General features: G+C 44.4%; 1 long non-coding RNA gene across 1 annotated transcript; it reads right to left on the reverse strand.

Annotated features, from left to right (window-relative positions):
* Nucleotides 1-9100: 9100 nt before the first annotated feature.
* On the reverse strand, nucleotides 9101-15970 carry LOC138382550 (uncharacterized). The gene is made up of 3 exons (XR_011233458.1): nucleotides 15913-15970; nucleotides 14219-14380; nucleotides 9101-9162 (listed from the first exon to the last, which is right to left on the reverse strand). It is a non-coding gene; the product is annotated as an uncharacterized lncRNA (long non-coding RNA).
* Nucleotides 15971-23769: the final 7799 nt, after the last annotated feature.

The following is a 23769-nucleotide window of genomic DNA, read 5'->3' on the forward strand; positions in this document are numbered from 1 at the left end:
CCCAAAGTGATCTACAGATTCAATGTAATCACTCATAAAATGCCAACATCATTTTTTGCAGATCTAGAAAAAATAATTCTATGTTTCATATGAAACCAGAAAAGACCCCATGTATCCAAAGCAACCTTAAGTAAAAAGAACAAATTGGGAGGCAACAATTTATCAGACTTCAAGTAATTCTACAAAGCTATAGTAACCAAAACAGCATGATACTGGCCCAAGAACACAGACATAGACCAATGGATCAGAACAGAGAACTTAGATATAAAGCCATTCTCATATTGTCATCTGATCTTTGACAAAGCAGATAAAAACATACACTGGGGAAAAGAATGCCTACTCAATAAATGGTGGGTGCTGGGAAAACTGAATAGTCACTTGTAGAGGACTGAAAGAGGAGCTGTGCTTCTCACCACTCAAAAAAATTAACTCATGATGGATAACAGACTTAAATTTAAGGCATGAAATTGTAAGAATTCTAGAAGAAAATGTTGGAAAAGCTCTTATAGAAATCAGCCTAGGCAAAGAATTTATGAAGAAGACCTCAAAAGCAATCATAGTAGCAACAAAAATAAACGAATGGGACCTGATCAAATTAAAAACTTCTGCACAGCCAAGGAAACTATTATTAGAGTGAATAGTCAACCTACAGAATGGGAGAAAATATTCACATACTACACATCCAATAAAGGCCTGATAACTAGAATCTATACAGGACACAGAAAAATCAGCGAGAAAAAATCAAACAACCCCATTAAAAAGTGGCCAAAGGCCATGAACAGAAACTTTTCAAAAGAAGACAGACTAATTTATAACAAATATGAAAAATTGCTCAATATCTCAAATCATCAGGGAAATGCAAATCAAAACCACAATGAGATATCACTTAACTCCAGTGACATTGGCGTTTATCAATATGTCCTAAAACAAGAAATGTTGGCATGGATGCAGAGAGATAGGAACACTCATACACTGCTGGTGGGACTGCAAACTAGTACAACCTCTAGGGAAATTAATGTGGAGATATCTCAAAGAACTAAATGTAGAACTACCACTTGATCCATCAATCCCACTACTACTGGACATTTACCCAAAGGAAAAAAAGACATTCTATAATAGATATCTGCACTCAAATGTTTACATAGCAGCACAATTCACAATTGCAAAGATGTGGCAACAACCCAAGTGTCCATCAGTACATGAGTGGATTAATAAAATGTTGTATTTGTAAATGATGGAATTCTACTGAGCCATAAAAAATAAATTAATACCTTTTGCAACAATCTGGAATGAACTGGAAACCATTGTCCCAAGTAAAGTATCACAAGAATGAAAAAACAAACACCACATGCACTCACTATTACATTGGAACTAACCAATAAGCACTCATGTGCACTGAAGGAAGTAAAACTCAATGGAACTCAAGCAAGTAGGAGTGGAGAGGAAGGGATGGGTATAATCATACACAACAGGTACAATGTATGCTGTCTGCATGATGGGCACACTTATAGCTGTGACTCAAGCTGTACAAAGGCAATCCATGTAACCAAAAGATGTGTGCCCTTGTAATATTCTGAACTTTAAAGGAAAAAAGAAAGAAAATCTATTAGTCTATTCAGGCTAGTACTAAAAAAGAAAAAAAAAAACCACTTTAAACTGGGTAATGTTTAAACAACAGTAATTTATAGATCACAGTTCAGGAGTCTGGGAAGTCCAAGATCAAGGCATCAGCCAATCTGGTGTCTGGAGAGGGCCCTGTTCCTCATAGATGGCACCTTGTTGCTGTGTCCTCACATGGCAGAAGGGCCAAGGGTACTCCCTTCAACCTCCTTTACAAGGGAACTAATTACATGAGGACAGAGCTCTCCTGACTTAATCACTTGCTGAAAAGCCCCACACCTAATATGATTACATTGAGAATTAAGTGTCCTCATATGAATTTATAGGAGGAGGAGTAAAATAAATATTCAGCCCATAACAGAAAGTTCGTAATTAATGAAACTACAGTGGGGACACCATCATTAATACTTGGGGTGTGGGAATTCGATGTTCCTATCACAAAGGGAAAATTGATTTATTCTTCAGAACCCAAAACAAAATAAAGTTCCAATGAAAGATAAATCCATATGGCAAAAAAAAAAAAATCATTTTTTAATGAGGTTAATTCTGACTATACCAGGATTCTTCAGGTTTCTGTGGTGGACAGGGGCCCAGAGTTCTCTCATATGACATTTTCACTGAAATTACTCACACTCATACTCAATTTGACAGTGGATAAAAATATTTTGTTTTATTGTTTTAGAAATTTTTAAAAAAGGCCTATTCATGCATGATCCTCAAATAATTATTCAGTCAGTGGTGCTCTGCTGTGGAACAGCACAGACTTTCACACCCACAAAAGCATGATGTTCTGTCAGATCGACTTCTCCCTGAGCCAGAGTTCACCTTTCACTCATGATCAGAGGCTTTCACAGGCACGCACTGCTCTGCACCCCTACCACACGGGCTTAACCCTGAGTATTTGACCTCAGAAGGTCACTGATAAGCATGTGTTGTAGTGCTTTGATCTATAGTGACCCTGCCCTCTCTTAATAATCCCTTCCAAGGCTCTTCTTCAATGTTTCCTGGATTCATTTACCACATACAGATAAACTGGAAAATGCAGACAGAAGCTTTGATTCCCAGTGGTACCTTTGCTCTGTACCGCCAGCTTCTCTAGATGTACAATGTTTTCATCTTTCCGGAGAGACTCCATATCATGGTATTTCTCTGTGACAACATAATTGGTTTAGTAAAGTGGGAAAAGAAAGAGGCAAGAGTCAGCCTTTGCTTGGGGCTTGGTCTAGGGTCCCCTTACCTGATTTATGTCTGATTTACCCAAATACTGACAAATACAGATTCATCTCTAGGTGGTAGAAAAACAGAAGGAGCCCCAGCTCACAGAGGAAGGAGAAAGTGGATCCAGCTTAAGCTCAGCCATGGGGTACTAAGTCTCCTCAGGAAAAAGCAATAGTTCCCCATCATCTGAAGTAACTGTGGCCTCAGACAGCTTGGCACTGAGAGTGCACACTCCTAACCAGAATTCCATTCCTACATCACAGAGAGATGGAACAATCCCAGAGGATTCTTAAGGGTGATGTGAGTGACTTAAAAGGAGGAGAAGAACCCACAGCCTCTGCCATCTGGTCTAACTAATACTTCCCCCATTCTAGCCCAACATAATTCCTAGACTCTTATCTGGGCCTCACTAGAGGTTATTCAGAAAGACAAATGGTTATTAATGTCCCTCCATTTTTATGGCTCCTGGGGTCTAAGTTTTTTATTCCCTAGGTTTTGGGTTATTGTCCTACATCCACAGAATCAGTTTGTCTTCTTCCAATACCTATAATTTCACATTTATTCTGGTCACCTCCTACTTTTTCCTGGATGTTTTGTCTAGAAAATCCACGTGGAAAAGGGACAAGGATGTTGCCCCTATATAAAACTTAACCAGAACTGAGTTGAGTCCCATACCTTCTTTGGGCTGGGCTGGGCTGCCACTCAGGGGTGCACAAACCAGGCTGGCCTGTGGCTGCAGTTAAGGAAAAGAAAGACACATCTTGTCAGAGAATTGTCAGTGTGGAATCTCAAATTGGGGAAATAAATCCCTATAGTCCCCAACAATTTTATACATACCTTGGAGGCAGTCAAGAAGAGATAATTCCTTTTTGGGGACAGCCACATTTAATCAATAACTTACCAGCCAGCATGTGTGGACCTAGAGGAAGAAAAGAAGGTAAAATGAAACAGTTGGCTCATTTTAGATTTAGTAATAAAAGTCACAACATGGCCAGAGTGGAAGTGGTGTCAACAGCATAAAAGGTGACATGAATTAAATTTTAAGGCACATACAATGTAGCTGGAGTCAGCTGTTACTCTGAAGGTGTTAACAGTGGTGAGACATGACCAATACCTTGAGAACTGTCAAAAGTTCAATGTAGTCATTTGGTCAGGAATTGTCAGGGGTTTTTCCAACCATAAGACAAACAGATCAACTTTCACCAGGAATCACAATTCTGGGAGACAATGAGGGCCTATGCGTTAGATGCAGATTCAGGCTCAATACACAGCTGGACTGTGGCCAGTCCCTTCCAAAAACAGGGCCTTTGCCATGGACTTCTTGCCATTTTTGACAATATGGAGGATATTATGCTAAGTGAAATAAGTCAGACACAGAAAGACAAATACTGTTTGATCTCACTTATATGTGGAGCTTAAAAATATTGAACTCTTAGGAATAGAGAGTAGATAGTGGTTTCCAGGGGCTGGTAGGTAGGAAAAATGGGGAGATGTTGATCAAAATGTACAGAATTTCAGTTATAAGATAAACAAGTTCTGGCTATCTAATGTATAGCATGGTGGTGATGGATGTGGTCTTAATTGGTTCCTGCTGCTGTAACAAAACACCTTAGACTATTTATAAATACCATAAATTTATTGCTCACAGTTATGGTGGGTGGGAAGTACAAAATCAAGTCAGTAGTAATTTAGGTATCTGGTGAGGGCCTTTCCAGGATAACACCTTGAATGCTATGTCATCACATGCAGAAGGTCAAAAAGGGCAGAACTCACTCCCTCAAGGCCTTTTCTAAAGTTTCTAATCCCATTGATGAGGGCAGAGTCCTTGTGACATTATCACTTTCTAAAGGTCCCAATTTTAATACTATTGCATTGGGAATTAAGTTTTGACATGAATTTAGGAGAAACACAAACATCAAAACCATGGTAGATGTGTTAATTAAATTGTGATCACTATACAATGTAAACATCTATCAAATCATCATCCTGTATACCCAGAATATATTCCATCTTTATTGGTCAATTACTGTTTTAAAATTAAAGAAAACAGAAAGTAAAATATAGAAATAATTTATCCACTGAGCAAAAAGGTTCACTGAAGATTTTTGACACAAAAACTAACCTTAGCTGTTTGGTGCTGTGCAGTTGCTATGAACTGAAAGATGCAAAAAAAAAAAAAGAAAATTACACAGTCTTCACAGGAAATAAGCTCCAAGAGTGAGGTGATGTTAACTTGAATGAGGCAATAACAGGTAACAACAAATAAAAAGAATCATAAAACAAGATTTTCAGAAAAAAATCAATTTTTTAAGCTTACTTTTAAAAAAAATTAAATCACTACCCAGATAACAAACAATTTTGAATGGGTGGCAAAACAACAAATTTAAAATCTAAGTCATGATGTCTTTAACAGAAAACAAAGAACATCTCTGTGGTCTTAAAATAGGAAAAGATTCCTTAAATACAACAAAAGATACTTAATATACCAGGGAAAATAACAAATGAGATTATATTAAAATTAAGAACTTCTCATCAAATGTCAGAGAAAGACAGAGTAAGAGACAGAGGCAGCAACAGAGTAAAACAAAGAGTTAAACTAAGAAAAGACTCCTATGAAGAATATATAAAGAACTATTACAAATCAATAAGAAAAAGTACCTAAAACAATGTGAAGATGAGCAAAATAAAACAAGTGTCTTCAAAAAAAAAGGTTTTTCAATGACTAAAAAAAAAAGTTGTGAAAGAAATGATCCTTCAACTTTTGTGGTAATTAATGTAAAGAATTTCTTATATAATCATATAGAAATCAGTAGACTAAAGTGAAAATGACAGAAAATACCAAGCATTGTCAAGGATGTGGGTACACCAGGAAACCCATACGCTATAGGTGGGTGTGAAAATTGGTACAAACATTTTGGAAAACTCTTTGGCAGTATCATCTAAAGCTGAAGACATGTAAACATAGCCAGGATCTGTCATAATGAAGTGCATGCAGCTCTGAGGGCTCTGATTCCCCTGACCTCAGGGAGGTGAAGAGCCTGAACCTGCACTTTTCTGCCAGAGGAGAGGGAACACCTTTTCCTATCAACATCTGTCCTCAGGCCCAAAGGTGGGAGAGAGGGTGTCCTGAGAGAGCAGAGGGCTGCAATCAGGAAGTGCCCACAAGTAGACCACTGCTGCTCACCTGCTGCTTGGTAGGAGGTCACCCCTTTTCCAGAGATCAGACAGTGAACAAAGGACATGAGGCCCCAGGAGGAGGACACTCCATGTCTTCAAATCTGTCCAGAGCCTTGACCTCCACAGTTTCTATGTGGAGGGAATAGATTATAGGTAACCTTATCCTGCAGTTTGGCCCTGGCTCTAATGGTCAGGCAGTGTTTGTCTGTTTCTTCCTGTGGTGTGGGGGGCTGTGTAAGTTTAAGCACCAATTACATGCATCTATGTCCACATGCATTTCTTTATTACTTAACATCATCTAACAAGAGATCCAACTTTAAATACAGGGAAGAAAATACAGTATCTATAAGCATCCCTACAGTTTGCTAGGTAACCAATAGTCAACCTGCCATTGAATCTCGGCATCCTATTAGCACTGGGTGTTACCTAGCTATTGCTGCATAACAAACCACCCCAAAATTTAGCTCATAATTGAGCTGGTGAGCCATTAAGGCTGGGCTCAGCTGGGCCATTCTTCTGGTCTCAGCTGGGGTGCTTCAGGCATGTGTGGTAAGCTCTTGGTTGATAGGTTGCTCTGCTTCTGGGGTTGGGCTGAGTGTCCACCGAGGCAACTTGGTTCCCCTCCCTGTGCTATCTCATCCTCCAGCAGGCTAACATGGGCTTGTTCTCATGGAGATGGCAGGGTGCTGAAAGAAAAAGCAGAAGCATTAAAAGTCTTTTGAGCCTATGCCCCAAACTAATAGAACTCGCATTCACAACTTTCTATTAGCCAGAGCTACTTAGGCTAGCCAGATCCAAGGTTTGGGAAACAGATTCTGTCTCTCAATGGAAACAACTGCAAAAGCACATTGCAAAAGGCATGAATAGAAGAAGGGATGAAAAACTGCAGCCATTTTAAAATTAGCATCATTATGCCTTTTCTTGCAAATAAGGTTTACATAAACTGATCTAAGTCAAGGAACTTGTCCAAAGACACACAGCTACTAAGCAGCTGGGCTGGGACTCAGGATCAACTTTGCCTCACTCCAAAGCCAATGCAGCTCCATAGTCAACAGTACACACGCAGCTTCCCTAGGCCTTTGAGGTTTTGGAGAGCGATTCTTCTGTAATAGAAGCAGGATTCCTTTGAGATTCTTATCTATCTAGCACTCTTCACCTTTGGGAAAAAATCTCCTTCAGGAGATTATTCTAATGCATCTTGGAAGGACTTGGAATAATCTGGAGAAATGGCTGAGGGCTTGAATTTAGGAAAGCTGCCAGGCTTGGTGCCTCACGCCTGTAATCCCAGCACTCTGGGAGGCCGAGGTGGGAGGATCACTTGAGCTCAGGAGTTCCAGACCAGCCTAAGCAAGAGTAAGACCGCGCCTCTGCTAAAAATAGAAAATATTAGCCAGGCGTCATGGGCCTGTAGTCCCAGCTACTCAGGAGGCTGAAGCAGGAGGATGGCTTGAGCCAAGGAGTTCGAGGTTGCTGTGAGCTAGGCTGACGCCACGGCACTCTAACCTGTGTAACAGAGTGAGACTCTGTCTCAAAAAAATAAATACATAAGAATTTAGGAAAGCAAGCCTCAACATTATATTAACATTTTTTATTTCTCATCATAGGAAAAATTTGAAAATGTATATGATACACTCTACTAGTCAGCAAATAATTTTTATCCATTTTTGGTATTTGTAGGCCATATATGATTTTCAGCAGAGATTAAATTGAGCTACTGTGGCTGAAACAACCTCTTACTCTGAAAGCAAGTGACATACAGATTTACTGAGAAGACATTTACTCCTTCTGCAATTTAGCCAAACAGTAGAATATGCCTTGAAGTTGTCTTTTGAGATCTACAAAAACAAAGCTTCTAGGGGAAAGGGCAGGCTTCATGGGAGGGAGGGTTGGGACACAGGGCTGGAAACTGGATTGGGCGAGAGGTGTGGGTCCGCTTTTCAGATCATGTGAGCACCACTACGTTTTGAGGGCCATAAGGAGTGACATTTTTTAAAAGTGCGGCCAGTGGCCATTCCTCAGCTGCCAGCACCTCTGTCCAGCGCTGGTACCGTTGTCCCCGCTGCGCAACCCCATCCCACACTAGTCTGGCCCAGGACGGTCTAGCTGCACCATGCAAGTCAAAGGAGGCACCAAGTGCACCAAATCCCTTCTTTTCGGATTTAACTTCATCTTCTGAGTGAGTGAGTGTGACTGCTGCATGGTCCTCTCTGGGGTCACCTGGTCCTGGGCCTAGCCACTGTCTGCGACCAAGAATGTCATGTTGCTTCAGGGGTGCCAGCAGCTGCAAAAGGGCAGGCTCTGGGAGGGCAAAGAAAGGGCACTGTGGTTACTGCTGGTTCCTTGGCCAGGTCCAGAGTTGGCAGGAATTCCAGTGGCAGCACCTCCAGGGTGCAGCCGGCAGGGAAAGCCGCCCAATCAGCCTCTCCTTCCCCAAGGATTTGAGGCGGACTTTGCGTCTGCTCCCACCCCAAACCCCTAAACCCCTGTGATTGCCAGAAGGGCAGGCGGCCAGGGAGAAGTGGAGCATCCTCTTCTGGGAATGCAAGGTCTTGGCCAAGGAGAACTGTAGTGAGCAGTGCAGGGCATGATCCGGACGGGGTCTCCCAAAGTGCAGGGGAGCAGGAGGGAGGATGAGGGGGCTCTAAAGGACTCTGTGGTGCAGACAGAGCTCAGCCAAGGGCTCTCTGCACTTTCCACTGGAGGGGAAGGGGTGCACTGATTGGGGGGTCCGGCTCCCTAGCCCCCAGTGACTGGGTGAGAGTCCGGGGCCACTCCATCCATGAGGAGGAATCTCACAGGCCCCCACGTCCTCAGACCTTGATTCTGAGCCCCCACAAGAAAGTCGGAGCTCTCTGGAAGCTACCAGAAGGACTAGCTTGTCTTGATTTTTTTCAAGTGTGATCAGTATCTTAACTGGAAAGAGCTGGGGAGAAGACGGGCAGATGCCTATGGGACCCTCTAGTGGATGAGTCCCATGTCTGGGCGTTACCAAGAGATCAGGTGCCCACCCAGGAGGGCCTCTTGTCTCGCCCCCTCCCCACCAGCCCACAGAACTGCAAGGTGGACACAGAGAGTGAATGCTCACCTGGAGAGGTCAGCAGGGCTGGGAGCTCCAAGGACACCTGCTCCTGGCCACTCTCAGCCTCTCTGCAAAGGCAACAGAAAAGCAGAGTGTCCACTCCACATCTTCACTTCAGGGATTGAGGGATCATCCAGGGACAAAGCAAGAAATAGGAGACCTTTGTGTCCTAGTTCTGAGGCCACTTCCCCTGCACACAGATGACAATATTTGCCCCTCTGCAGGATGGAAAAGATTTGGAAAGGAAGTTTTGGTGCCATTCTCAAGAGACATGGCCATAGAAACAGGTGTGAGCCACCAGAGGCTTGAACCAAAAAGTGCATTTATACCCCTGTCACTGAAGTCCCTACAAACTGTGGGGCAATCTTCTAAAAGGTACTTTTCTCCCCAGAGCTGAAGAGGTGATAGAACAGTTCCTCCAGCCTGTGAAAACTGACCTCCCCTTGCATGAGTCACCATACCCTGCACACACCCTAGTGAGGATGGCACATATTATGCCCCTGTCCAACCCTTGACCTGTTTTAGGGAGACTCTGCCTGCAGTGGGCACACCTTCCTCATGTTCCCGCCAGCCCCAGCAGCCAGCCGGCTGCCAGGCTGAGCTTCCTCCTCTCCCCAAGCCCTGGCTCCAGAAAAGCATGTCGGAAGCAACTGGCCCCGCCCCGCCCCACCCCACCCTTGTCCTTTGGGGAGTTTTCCTCTCCCCTCCCTATCACAGTCTCTCCAGTGCCAGTCTCTTCTTTAGTCCTCTTCTCTCTTCCTAGGCTGCATCAAAGTTTAGGGGTGGAGGGAACCACAGACTGCCAGTGTGTCCCATGTCTTCATCTGCCCCGTGGCATATGCTGGAGGCTGACGGGAGGCTTCCAGGGCTGCCCAGTGTCTACTGTCTCTTGCCTGCTGGCTGCAACCTGTCCACACTGTCTCCTGTCTGGTTGTTTATATAAACTTGTTTAAAATGAAAAACATAAAAAATACAAATATAAAAATGAAAGCATGGAGTGAAGTTTCTTTAGCCGCCATGTGTGTCCATTTGACTGAAGACAGGAAAGAGGGTTTCTTTCTGGGGAAAGTTCTAAATCCTCCTCGAGCCTCCCCAGGGCCCAGCAGGGAGATTTTCGAGTCTGGCAGGAGGCTCACGGAGGGTGTGCATTGGTGTGTGTGTGTGTGTGTGTGTCCGTCCGTCCCATGCCCTGGCAGATGTCCCTGGTCTGGCCTTCAGGAAGAGCATTTCCAGGCTGCTTTTGTGTGTTCCAGCAAGGTCCACCTGATGGCTTGAGTGGACCAGACTCCCCCCCCATGGTGGGGTGGGGTGACAGGAGCAGATGGTGGCAGTGGGGGTTGGGGGAGGGAGGACCAGAAGCTGGAAATTGACAACTGAGATGGATCTTCCGTGCCAGGTGAGGGGTGCTGTGTCTGGCATGGGTTATTGGGTGTGGGAAGAAGTCCTGAGGTTTATACCAGTGGTATTAGTAGTAATAATTATTTTTATATTATTAGAAATATAGGAATAATTATTACAGTTTTAGTACATTTATTTATAAATGTAAATATCATAATTATATACATACATGTATTAATATGGCCAGGCACTGTGGCTCACACCTATAATGCTAGCACTTTTGGAGGCTGAGGCAGGAGGATCGCTTGAGGCCAGGAATTTGAGGTTGCTGTGATCTATGATGACACCACTGCACTCTAGCACAGGCAACAAAGTGAGACCCTGTCTCAAAACTAAATAATTAAATTTTTAAAAATATTAATATGAATATAAAGATTATATAAGTAGCAGCAACAGCAGCTGTTGCTCTTGTTGTTATTGTTGCTACAAAGACACTGAATAAAGTTTCTCTCTCTATAAAAGGGTGAAGATGACTAAGGAGACTTTCCTGGCCATGGAATGTTCTGAATCTTCCCCAGGCCTGGTGAGGTCCTGACCCAACCCCTCTGCAGCAGCCAGCTCAGAGAGCCTGACCCCCTGACACCTCTACAGCCACAGGGCCCAAATGGTCAGGACTGCACTGATGCAGTCCTCATTTTTATCCACCCTTCCAACTTAGGAACAATAGAGGGGAGGAGAGCCAAATATGGCCCCTCCTCACCCACTAGAATGTTCCTCTCTAGGCAGCCCACCTTTAGCTTCCACAAGCAGCCAACACCCTCCGATCTGGACCTCCCTTCCCCTTCCTCCCACACACAGCTCACCCTCTCCTCCACCCTTGCCTCTGCCAGAGGCAAGCAACAGGGGCTGTGCTGGTGGTGCTGATGGAGGCGACTGTCTTGCAATATATAGCAAGCTCCCCATAAACTCTGTTCTCATTTGGGTGACTGTGATTTATACCCACAGGGGTGAGTGAATAATACCTGTGCCCTCATGTTAACACTCTGCATCTACGTCTCTCTCTCCTCCATACATTTTTGACACATGATACACATAACATAAAAATTCTCCCTTTTAGCAGTGTCAATTCACTGGTTTTTTCACTCTATTAATGAAGTTTTGTGTTCATCACCATTTTCTAATTCAGAACATTTCCATCACCTGGGAAAGAGACACCCCAACCCATTAAATATTACAGTCAATACACATTGGGCCTTCCCTCATCCTCTGGCAACCACCAATCAGCTTTCTTTCTCTAGGATCTACCTAACTAGATATTTCGTAGAAATAGAATCTATAGTAGGCGGCTTTTTGTGTCTGTCTTCTCTCACTTAGTAGAATGTTTTCCAGGCTCCCTCATGTTTTTGCATGTATCAATGCTCCATTTCTTTGTATGGCTTTGTAAGTTTCCACTGTAAGCTTTTAAAACAGAATGACTGATCAGTTGACTTTCCCATGCTACCAAGTTCCTTTTTATAAACTTGAAATTGTGGTAAAATGTAAAGCTTAAAGAGCGAAGAAATTCTGACATATGCGACAGCACAAATGAACCTTGAGGACAGTATGAATAATATAAGCCAGTCACAAAAGGACAAATATTGTATGATTTCACTTCTACGAGGAATCAAATCCATTTAGAAATGGAAAGTAGAATGGTGGCTGCCAGAAGCTGATTTCACAGCAATCTGAAGAGACTCCACAGAGCTGAGCTGCACACACTTAGAAATGGTTAAGACGTGGCAAAGATCCACTGCTCGACCAAACTTGCCTCAGGCTCCTGAATCTTCTACTAGGCCCATCTGTGCACTTTTTTGTAAAATCCAGGTTTAGCAAAGAGCCCTGCTCAATCATTCTATCAAGACCCCCTCTCCCCTACTCAACAGACCTGGGTCACGTCCCAGGTCTCTGGGAAGAGGTGGCCATTTTTTGTGAATCATGAAGGTCTGAGCCTGTAGCAGAGCAGAATCACATTCAGTTCTGAGTCCTCAGATGCTTCATACAATCTGACAGCAGGGAGTTGTCCTGGATCCTGGTGGCTGGATTAGGGGGTGGTGAGGGGGATGGTATCCAGCCTCTAGTCACAGGACAAGACTCACTTCCCAGTTAAGAGAGGGGAACCCAGGCTGTGGATGGCCCAGAAGGAGGCTTCTGAAAGACCTGGCAGGGGCTGGAACCTGGAGCCCAGGTTAAGTGGCCTTCAGGGCACCAATGCCTCCACCTGCACTGGGAATGACCAGAGGGGAAGGGCCTCTGAGCCAAGGTGACAACACTCAAGTCCATGCAGATGTGCCTGTGCCCACACCTGTCTCTATCCTATGGGTGGATTACTAATCCTAGTGGGTCCTAGCCATCCCCCTCCCTGAGAGTTTATACTCAAGACAGATGGGCCTCATCTTGGCCAATGTTTATTTTAGATCAGGTTCAAGGGTGCCCTCTAGTGACCAGAAAACCAATTCAGTTCCCACAAAGCTCAGATTCTCCAAGGGAAAGTCACATTTGTCAGAGCTCTGCAATCCTAATTATTTCAACTTATTAGTAACTGTTAAGTTATTCACAAATATGGTCATGCATGTGTGTAATAACAAATTTTTTTCAAGAGAACGACAAGAGTAAGTTGGGATCTACAAAGAAGAGAAATAAATTCATATTGATAAACTTCTCCCAAGAAATGTGAAGAAGCAGATCTAAGGGACAGAGGGACCATGCTATGTACACATACACAAGATATTCTCCTCAAACTGGCTATTGAATAAAGTAACTTCAGCTCATATTTAATAGGAGGGATGAGGCAACATGAAATTAAAGGATGATGGTCCCCCAACTAGAAAGTACTGAAGGTAGGATTCCAAGCCTGTCATCTCTGAATCTGCAAATGCCCCATGATGATCCAGGAGTCTTGGCACACTAAGAATAAATGAGAGAGAAGGGAGAGAAGGAGGGCAGAACTCCAGTCACCCAGGAAGCTGAGCCCCACACAGCGCCTCATTGTTTTTCTGTAATTCTGGCTCCCACCCAAGCTGCTGCCACCAGGATGAAAGAAATGAGGGTCATCTCATTCAATCTCACATTTTATCTTCATGACAGTGGGTTTGGGGAAGGGAAGGCGTCATGAGTATACGGAAATGTGCAATATGGATCAAAGTTCAAATTGTCTTTAAGTTCAGGGCCTGGTTCAGAGTCAGCAGAGGTCAACCTCTGCTGCTGGGGAGCAGAAATCTGTCAGGAGAAAGACAGAAGACATGGGTGGGGATGACCACAGAAGATACAAGAACTCATCCCAGGTCTTGGGCATCCTCAATAGATTTCACTTGTGGGGGATCCCAGAGCAGAACCTCAGAGCAAGGTGGAAGGGCCAGGCTGAGATGGTCCTGGGATTGGGAGATTGCCTGGTGCACAGGGAAGAGCTCAGGAGAACAGACACTGTTTGGGCTGGGTTAGGCCACCCAGATCCTCTCCCTGGACCTCTGGCTCTTGACTTCCCCTCTCCTCAGGGACCATGCCCATTCTGGACAAGGCCAGCAGCAGAGCTCCTCAGTACTACTACTCTGTGCATGAATTGTAAAGGAGCAAATAGGAGAGCAAGGCAGGGTCACACTCAGAGTGTGAAGTCATTTTTACTCTTGTGAAGAAGGAATCATGGGCACAGGCCTGTCCACAAATCTACTTTGCTCAAGACACAGTGTGATGGGCCGGAATAGCTGATATAGTCACTTAAGGACAATGAAGGGAAATATAGAAGTGACATACCTGAAGAAACATGTTCCTCCCAGTTCTGGCCCAGGGTCTACCGCAGAGTCTCTCCTAAGGACTTGGACAGGGTTGGTCCTTGGGCCCCTGGTTGGCCTTGTGAACTGTTCTCTGTAAGTACTACAAGCTTGTCAGCATCTGGAGATATTGCTGGCTTTTCCTCTGAAAATCAAAAAATACAACACCAAATTTCCTTTACCATGTACAATTCAGTTATATCCTATGATTCCAGGAACAGACAATTCCCTGACCAGAAGGAGGGAATGACAATGAAACACTAAAGATACATGGAGGTGAATGCTGAAGATCAGAGTTCCAGCTGTAGGTTACAGAATTCCATTCAAACACACCTCAGTGCTTTTCATTTCAGCGTGTTAAAGTATTTTAAAGAAAATTATTTTCTTTGATGAACCAAAATGTTCTTTTACACTTCTTAGCATCCAGGTTAAAGGATAATCTCATCAAATCATTGGAAACAACTTAAAAATGGAAAGAGGAATAAATATTTTATTCATATACATACAGATTGCATTGTGAAAAAGTGTTGTATTAAAAAGAATATGAATTTTTTGAAATCTGACAGACAGTAAAAAATATTTTGCTCTGTTTACACTCCCTTTGGTTCACCGAATCAAACTCTCCTTTTAATGGGTATTTCTAGCATTGAGATATAATACCACCAAATGTTTTAAATTCATATTTTTTCTAGGTCAAAGACCAAGGGCAGAGGTCCTCAGGAGGTCAACTGTAATCTACCTATGGATGTGGCAGCCTTCAGTGTTGATGTCCAAACCAGACACCGTTAGCAGAATCACATCTCTTTACCCATGGGTAGATTTGTATAGAAATTATAAAGAATTAAGGCTACTAAAGAAACTTCTTTTTTAAGAATCAAAATTTTAGACCCCCATCTTGAATTCATAACTTTGAATTGTTGGCCCTATGAGATAGATATAAAAAATATACTGTATATTATATATAGCACCTCAAATGGACCATGTCCAGTTCCATGGTCTTTATCAGATACAGCTAATAGCTGAAGAGAAACAGACACAGCAGCAACGTCTTATCCTCTCTAAAGCCCAACTGAAAACCCCTCCAGTCAGAAGTTTCAAAAACACAAAAAAGTCATACTTTTTCTGAACAGAGAGGGTAGAAGTAATACAAACGTTTAAATTTAAATTGTTATGGCCATACTGACTTGCTAGACACTAATGGAGCAAGCGTAATATTTACTAAATGGATGTCTTGGAGTCCAGCTTCTTCATAAGTGTCTTTACCAGTGCTAAAATTAATTCCTCCATAAATCAAATAATAACCCCCATAAATAAATGTTTAAAACATGAATTATATTCTCTGACTAAAAGAAAGCAAGGCAAATTGAGCAGGCAGTTTCAGTTTAGTGAATTACGTACAAGGCACCAGTGAAGCTGACATTTCCACAAAGGCATAGCCCACGTCACCCCCAGCAAAGCTCTGAAGTTGTTTATAGGCTGTTCAGGTGGAGGATTTCTTTTAAAAGCATTCCAATTGGTGCTCCGGGCGGAGAAACTAGGGAGCAACGGCACAATTTACAGTGTCTCAAGCATCAGGCCAGTTCCCACAGCAATTTAGGAAAAGCAGGCGGCTCCATGGGCTGGAGGAGGCGCATGCTCTGGAAAGACCCTGCCCCTCGGGTCCTTCTTCGGACTCACTTGTGTCCAGAGCTGGTGGCAATGAGCCGGCAGCCAGATTTCGGGAATGGCGGGGCGCTCACCACCCGCCCTCTCCCTCCATGCCTGCGCATTGCCTCGGAGCCCGGTGCATGCTGGGATTGTATTTCTGCAGTCCTACAACCAACAGGCTGGTAGTTGTTAACACACTACAACTCCCAGCATGCCAAGCGAGGCGCACACATTTCCTGTCCTTGTCGCCAAGGCTGCGCACCGCCCCTGAGCACGATGCATACTGGGATTATAGTTCTGCAGCCAGGCAAGCAAAAGGCTGGGAGAGCTTAAGAGACTACAACTCCCAGCAGGCCTGACGAGAAGTGCTTCGCCCTGCCCCGTTCCCCACGGTGGCGCACTGCCCTGGAGCCTGGTGGGTGCTGAGATTGTTGTCCTGTAGCCTGAGACAAACTAACTGGGAGCGGTCAAGAGAACACACGTTCCAGCACGCCCGGTGAGGCGCGCACCTCCCTACCACTCCCTCTAGACCTGAGCACCGTCCCCGAGCCCAGGGCACGCTGGGAGTATGGTTGTGCTGCCCTGCAACCAAAGGGCTGAGAGCGGGTAAGAGACTACGACTCCCAGCACGCCTCGCGAAGGGCCCGCTGTCCGCTTGCCCTAAACTACACGTGCAGAGCAGTTTTAATTTTTCAGGGGGCCCTGGCTGTTTCCGGAACTCCCCTGGCTGCCGGGAGCGAGCGTGGTCAGGGTGACTAGTGTCACTCTGTAATTGTGACACCGTATCTCCAAGAGATGCCAACTTCTGACTTGTCTTGCCTGAAGTTTGATTCTTCACAGACCAGCAAGAGGCTAGGGTCCTCTCACAGCCTGCTTGCGGTTGCCATGTTTATGCCTGCCTTTCCTGCTCTTTACCATTTATCCTCCATCTCACCTAGTCCCACTCCTCCCCCTCTACCATGACCTTCCGTTGGTTTGGGTCGAACGGCGGTGGGCCTGCCAGTTCTCAGGCAGGAGGCTCGCTGGTGGGTGTCTCGAACCATCAGTTGACTGCTTAAAATGAAAATACCTGGTCCGTGGTAACCGTGACACTTGCCTATTCAAAGCCACCTTTTTCTATATCCCTCTGGGCGGTCACAGACCCACCTGTACACACCAGGAACATTCTTTGGACTTCTGGGTTAGCTGCATGGCCCACACCTGGGTCAGGCCTCTCAGAGGGACATCCTGCCGCTGTTATTAAAGAGGAGAAAACATCACAAGGGAAAGGCCTGACTCCTGCTTCATACAGTCAGGAAACAGCCCCTTAGGGAAGGCCTCTCACCCCTCTCACCCCTCACCCCTAAGCTGCTTTGGAGGCCCACATCTACCACTTCTGTGACCCCTACCCAAGCTGGTTCTCAGGACTTAGGTGTCCTACTCTGGACCTCTCCGTCATAATTAACACAGGCCAACAGGACCCAAAGTGCCCCTTTGTCCTTCCTAAAACATAAGGAAAGTTTGTGTACTGAGGTAATATACAATGTATGCATTTCTGCCCTGAATAAGGCTCCCTTGGAAACTTTTTATATCCCTTTTTAAATATGCTTTTAGAACTACTTTTACTAATTTGCTGTTGGAACTTAACAGTGATAATTCTGTTATTTTTCCACTTAGTTTTTTAGCATTACACTACTCCGCATTTCCAAAACTGAAGAAGCTACAGCCTCAGTTCTGTGCAGGGAGGATGCACAAGAGCAGAATATCCATGGCACATCTTTCTGGAGCATCAATTTTACTGCAAGATTTGGGAGAAACAAAGTGATTTCCAAGGTAAGAAATTAAAACTTGGAAAGAAGGATGGAAAGGCATATGCCTTAAATAACAGTCAATATTCTGTGCCTGACTTGTCAGACTTTGTCCAAGAAAAACACTCTAAGGATTTTCCACCTATTTTCCATTATTATAAATAGTGAAAATTAGAAATCATAGCAGGTCAGTAGAAAACCATGCCTTGACAGTTTCCTAAATCACAATATGGCCTTTATATGGGGTTTATTTATTTTTTTTATTTTTTGAGAGGTTGTTGATCTTTGGATATAAAAATTTAGGTTTTTAACCAATTTTTGGAAATTTTCAGCGATTAATTGGTTTACTTTTGAACTCCATTTAATTTTTCTGTCTTTACCCTCTCTTTCTTGGACTAAACCATTCCACAGGTCTCTAAGGCTCTTTTAATTTTTTCAAACTTTTTTCACTCTTTTCTTCAGATTAGATAATTTAGATTGCTTTGTTTTCTGTTTCTGATCTGTGGATAAGCTCAAAAGTAATTTTTTAAATTTCTTTATCTTTCTATTTGATTCTTTTTTATAATCTCATTTCTCTATTGAGGTTCCACATCTGTTCACTCATGATGAGAATATTTTCTTTTACTTCCATGAACATATTTATAATAGCTACTTTCAAATCCTTGTCTGCTGATTACAACATGTTGGGCATCTACTTCCTGCCTTTTATCTTTTGTAGGAATTACATTTTCATGTTTCTTCACATGTCTCATGAATTTTTAAATGGTGTACTAGAAACTATATATGATAGTTATAGAGACTCTGGGTTCTGTTGTATTCCTGTGAAGAGTATTGTTATTTTTTGAAGAGGTAGTTAATTTGGCTGGATTCAAATTCTAATACCTGTTTCCCCTCCAGTGATCGTAGCTGAAATCCTCATTAAGTTCTTTCACATACATATGCATGTGTTATAGATAGATGTGTGTTTCTACATAATGATGTCTAATATCAATGTTTTATCATTCTTATCTGTGAGAGTGGTAGTTTAACAAGCCACCCCACCATTACTGAAAGCCAGAACCTCAGTTTTACTTTTTGTATTTTATCTAAATGAAATTATATAGTATGTATATTTTTACATTTACTTTCTTTTATACAACATTATATTTGTGATATTCATCCATGCTGTTGAAGATAGCCATAGTGTAGATATCATTTTTAAAAAGCATTTTTTAAATTGTGGTAAAATATACATAAAATTAACCATTTTAACCCTTTTAAGTTGCAGTTCAGAGGAATTAAGTACATTCACATTGTTTTGCAACCAACATCCCCATACATGGGGAACTTTTTTAATCTTGCAAAGCTGAAACTCTGGTACCCATTAATCAACAACTCCTTGTTTTCACCCCTCCAGCTTCTGGAAACCCTGCTTCTACTTTGTGTTTCTGTGAATTTACTTTAAGTAACTCACATAAGTGGAATCATACAATATAGCAAAGAAATCATGAAGAAGAATGATACATAATGGATGACATATGTTCATTAAATTGAATAAAAACACTAACAGAGACTAATAGTGATAGTGATTATAGATAAATCTAGATAGAAAAAGAGATTGGAAGAGCATATTCAATTTTTGACAATGGTGCCACAAACACCAGAGCAGTGAGGCCCTTCACCCCAGTCACAGGGCTGGTGAGTGATGCAGCTGGGAGCCAACAGACCCATCTGACTCCGAGAGCCCACACTTGGCTCAAATTTCACTGAGCCCTGATGCACTCTGCCTCTGCCACCAAGGCACTGAGTCACCCCTGAGGTTTATCATGGCCTGTTCTTGTGGGCCTTGAGGCTGTTCCTGACCTACTGAAATAGGGGCTTCAGCTTGCAGGACAGGTAGTAGCTGTAGGACAGAGAGGAAGCTGTGAGGCTACCATGAGCTACACCTCAGGTGTCCCTCCCAGTGCCTGTCCAGCAGCTGGAGTCCTGGTGCTGCAGCAGCCGCCATGCAAAAGGGCCTGATGCTGACCAGGGAGCCATGGCCACAGGCTCTCTACAGCTGGCCACAAAAGAGGGTCTCCTCTTCCCCTCTGCCAATCTGATAGGCCCTCACCTTTCACTGTGAGCTGCTCTGTGGAGTAGAAACAGACCCCCAAATTCCTCCTCAGGCTGAAGGTGGTAACTGTCTGCAGCTGGAGACTCCTGGAGGACTTTGATCTCCTGGAGCCAGAGGGAAGGAAAGGATGCTGACAGGGCCTTGGTGAAAGATGAAGGGGGAGGAGGGGAGGGAGCAGGGGCTGAGTTCTGGGGCTTTTCTCTTAAGGGGCCCTCTCCTCCCCTCCAATCCTGTGCAGGCCAAATTTGTGTTCAGAGTAGATATAAACACACCTTCCTCCAGGAATTGGTCTTTGATTCCAGTCTCTACCTGCACCCTCCATTGAGATGTGTCTCCGCTTCCTCTGTGTGTCAAACCCAAGAAATCTAAGATGCCAAGGATGGACTGGGGTATGTCCTGCCCTGGGCGTCTCTGACTTCCACATCCTTACACTCCCCCAAAGTGAGGGCCCCTATTGTGCACCATTTTTTCTTGCTGTGGAGGCCTCTGGCTTGGAAGGAGGACCCTGTCCTCAGACTCCGTGGATCCCCTCCCTGCCATAGGCACACTCACCTGCTTCTGCCTCATCTGGGCTCTGTGGGGGTTCCTCCCCAGGGTGGCTAACTTGGAGGTCCTCAGGTGCCAGGGTCAGGGACAAGGTCAGTGAAACTATTCTCCCCTCCCCTAGTTACACCCCAGTTCCCCCAACATTGGACCCAGACAATTGGCCTGAGTCAGATGATATGATGCTAAAACCACCTCTAGAGGGCTCTGATTCTAGATCCACTCTCAGTTCCCACAGTCACTCACTGTGTTATCTTGGGCATGCAGCCCGGCCTCCCTGAGACTGTTCCTCATCTGGAAGGTGCCACGGGAACCATGCCTACCTCACAGGGTCTCCTAAGGACTTAGTGCCATACAGCCATCATCATTGTTCTTGCCGTCATCCCTCTGAGGAAGGGCCAGGCACAAGCACCTTCAGATTCCTTTTCTCCCTTGAACCTCATCATGACCCTGTAAGGCCTGCACAATGGGCTAACCACCCCTATATTTTTCCAGATGGAGAAACAGAGGCCCAAAAAGGGCAGTAACTTGCCCAGGTTCCCCCAGGAGAGGCCAGCTCCTCCCACTACTTGGAGGTCCTGTCCCAGATACCTGCACCCCACACCCAGCACCACCACCGAGCAGGGTCCACACCCAGTCCCAGCCATGGTGGGAGAGGGACAGAGTGTCTCAGGAAGCCTGATTGAGTGGCTGTTGCCTGCCCCAGCCCCAGTGGAACCTCTGCCCCACAGGCTACATTTGAGGCCATGCCAAAGGCTTCAGGATCTTAAAGAAGGGAGTTCACACAGAACTGCCTCTTCTATTCAGGAAGTGGTCTCCCAAGGTGCCATCCCTGACTGATAAAGCAAAGTCTTCCCAGGGTCATGACAGTTTACATTCTCATTTACATGGAATATTCTAAGATCTGGTCAGGAAGGATCCATTAGGAATGCATCAGTCCTCCAGATCCTTCTCATAAGCCATCTGCAGCACATGTCGTTGCTAACTGGGTACCAGGCTGAGAATTTTATGACTATGATTAACAAGCAGTGTCTGCAAAGGGCAGAGTAGGGAGTCACAGCAAACAAATGTCTGTCTTAAGTATGCCCATTGGGATTCAAAACTGGGCAGCCCGTCTGCCCTCCTAGCCCATGGAATTCCTCTATCATACCCATCCCTGGTATGGACAGGGAGCCCTTCCCCATGGAGGTGCGGTGCAGACAGGAGCAGCAGGGGCCTGGTTCCTGAGGAATGGCTGGGCTAGTTTGGGAAAGGAAGGAAGCCCCACCTGCCACATCCACCCAATGGCCTGGAGGAAGCTCCATCAGCAGGATGGACCAGTGTGGGAGCCAGAGTCCTGCTAATTCTGCAGCTCATCTTCCTGCTGAACAGCCCAGCTGCCACCACCACACCCCCTGACCAGGGCCTCGTGCTCCCACCCTCACCTGCTCATGGACAGACACATCCGCTCTTTCGTTAATCCAGACTAGACATGACTGGTGACTGGTATTTTTCAAGTAAACTTTCAATGAGTAAATTAACACATACACACACCCCTGGCCCAGTACCCCTTCCAACCTCACCTCTTTCTCTAACCCCCCAAACAATTGCCCCCATTTTACCTTGATGACCAGATCCCTGCTCAGTGCATTATCCTTTTTAAAAAGTCAGTTAAATTTTTTTGGAACTTTTTCTGGGGAGAGGAAAAAGAAGGAAGGATAAATTTGGGAATAATGAGGAGGTGTATATGTTCAAATTCCTCTTATTTGAGAACCTAAAAAATACTAAACTGCCAGGATTTGAGTTTCCATTGCATTCCTTTGAGCTGTAAGGCTTATGGAACTGGGGAAGGAGCTCCATGAAGGCTAAAATAACTCCATCTTGGATGCTAATCCACCATGTTAACTTCTGATTATTCCCTGTTCTGGAAAGGCCTCTCAGATTTCCACTTTATCAACTGTTCCTTGTGTAAGAGCACATACTTAGTGTAAATCCTTTCCTTAGGTCAAAATAACTGTGATGTTATCAGATAAATTATAGGCTATGATCTACATAGTGTTAGCATTTTCATCTTTCCCTAGAAGGTCAACTTTAATTGTCCTGTGTATTAGTATGTATACCCTTTTTGTATAGTATATAAGCCATAGGCGTGAAGGGTAACAGCATGGAGATCTACCTGTGTTACAGCCACCTACACCATGCTTCTGTTTGTAAGTTCCCCAATAAATCGCCCTTTACTGATGGACTGAATTTGTCTGCCTCATTCATTGTTTTCCTGGCTTATTTTGTGTTTGAGTATCACTTTGTGTATACAGCACTTTATGAAACCATTGGCAAGTTAGCCTGGATGAGTCTAGGAACCAGGATGAGTCCAGGGCCAGGGGAAGGAAGTATCAGTGGGGGAAATCCCAGGGTGTTCCCCTCATCTAGGTGGAGTGGTGGTGTCCATTTCCTAGATGTCTGTGGACCGCCATGTGAGTATGGGGATGCCCCCAAAATGCTAGAAGGCCTAGAGCACTGGCGATTAGAAAAAAATGCATTACACACTGGGGTAAGGAAGGTTGTTGTGTGGTGACAACAGTGGATTGGCCACTATTATGGGCTTTGCAAGTGGCCGTGGAAGCACAGTTAGCAGTGGAGGTGAGGATATGAAAGCTAGAAAAATTACAGTTTAGAAAATTATATGAGAACCATCACATCTGTGTTAGCAGCCAGCATGGTGGGTAAGTTCAAAACTCAGAAGGCAGAGTTGGAAACTCTAGCCTTCTGTTTTGTGCAGCTTGGAGGGCAGAAACTGCATCAGCCAAAAGTGTGAGCTGTTCTTTTTAAACCAGGCTGGGACAGCTAAGACCTGCAACCCTTAGGAACCAATGAGTGAGTCCAATGAAGACATAGTAGTTATCTAAGAGGAAAAGGATGAATATCCTCCCTGTTTTAGAGCAAGACCACTCATGCAGTGGAAAGCAAAAGCCCAGTAGATGCAGCCAGGCAATAATGGACAGCCTTCTCAGGACACCCTAACTGTCTGAGAGTACAACTTGGCAGAATTATTGTACATAACAAAAAAAAAACTTTTTAAAAGCTGCTTACAGAAATCTGAGCCACATGGATGGTGTGACTATGGGACAGTGAGAGTGAGGTTGAAAAAATGAACAATATAACCACTCATCCTGCTTCGAGACAGTGTTTTCACAGTGCTAGAACTGACCAGGGCAATCATAGTCTTGGGGACTGGATTATCCTGGCCCTGAGAGAGACCTACGCAAATGGAGGGGACTTCCTAGGTCAGACCCCAGTGTGGCGATCTCTGGAGGAAGCAGAGCAATTTAAAGGAGTTGGGCATGTGACAGGCCATCTATGCCCAGCAATTCAAAAGATGAGCTAAGGCTGTGTTTACTGCAGCGTGAAAATGAGTTGTTACAATATGTCCGCTGGGAATGGCATGGTCCTCTTATGTCCCTGAGCCCCCTTGTGGGATAAGAT

The sequence above is a fragment of the Eulemur rufifrons genome, chromosome 4 (assembly GCF_041146395.1).
Source record: "Eulemur rufifrons isolate Redbay chromosome 4, OSU_ERuf_1, whole genome shotgun sequence".
NCBI lineage: Eukaryota > Metazoa > Chordata > Mammalia > Primates > Lemuridae > Eulemur > Eulemur rufifrons.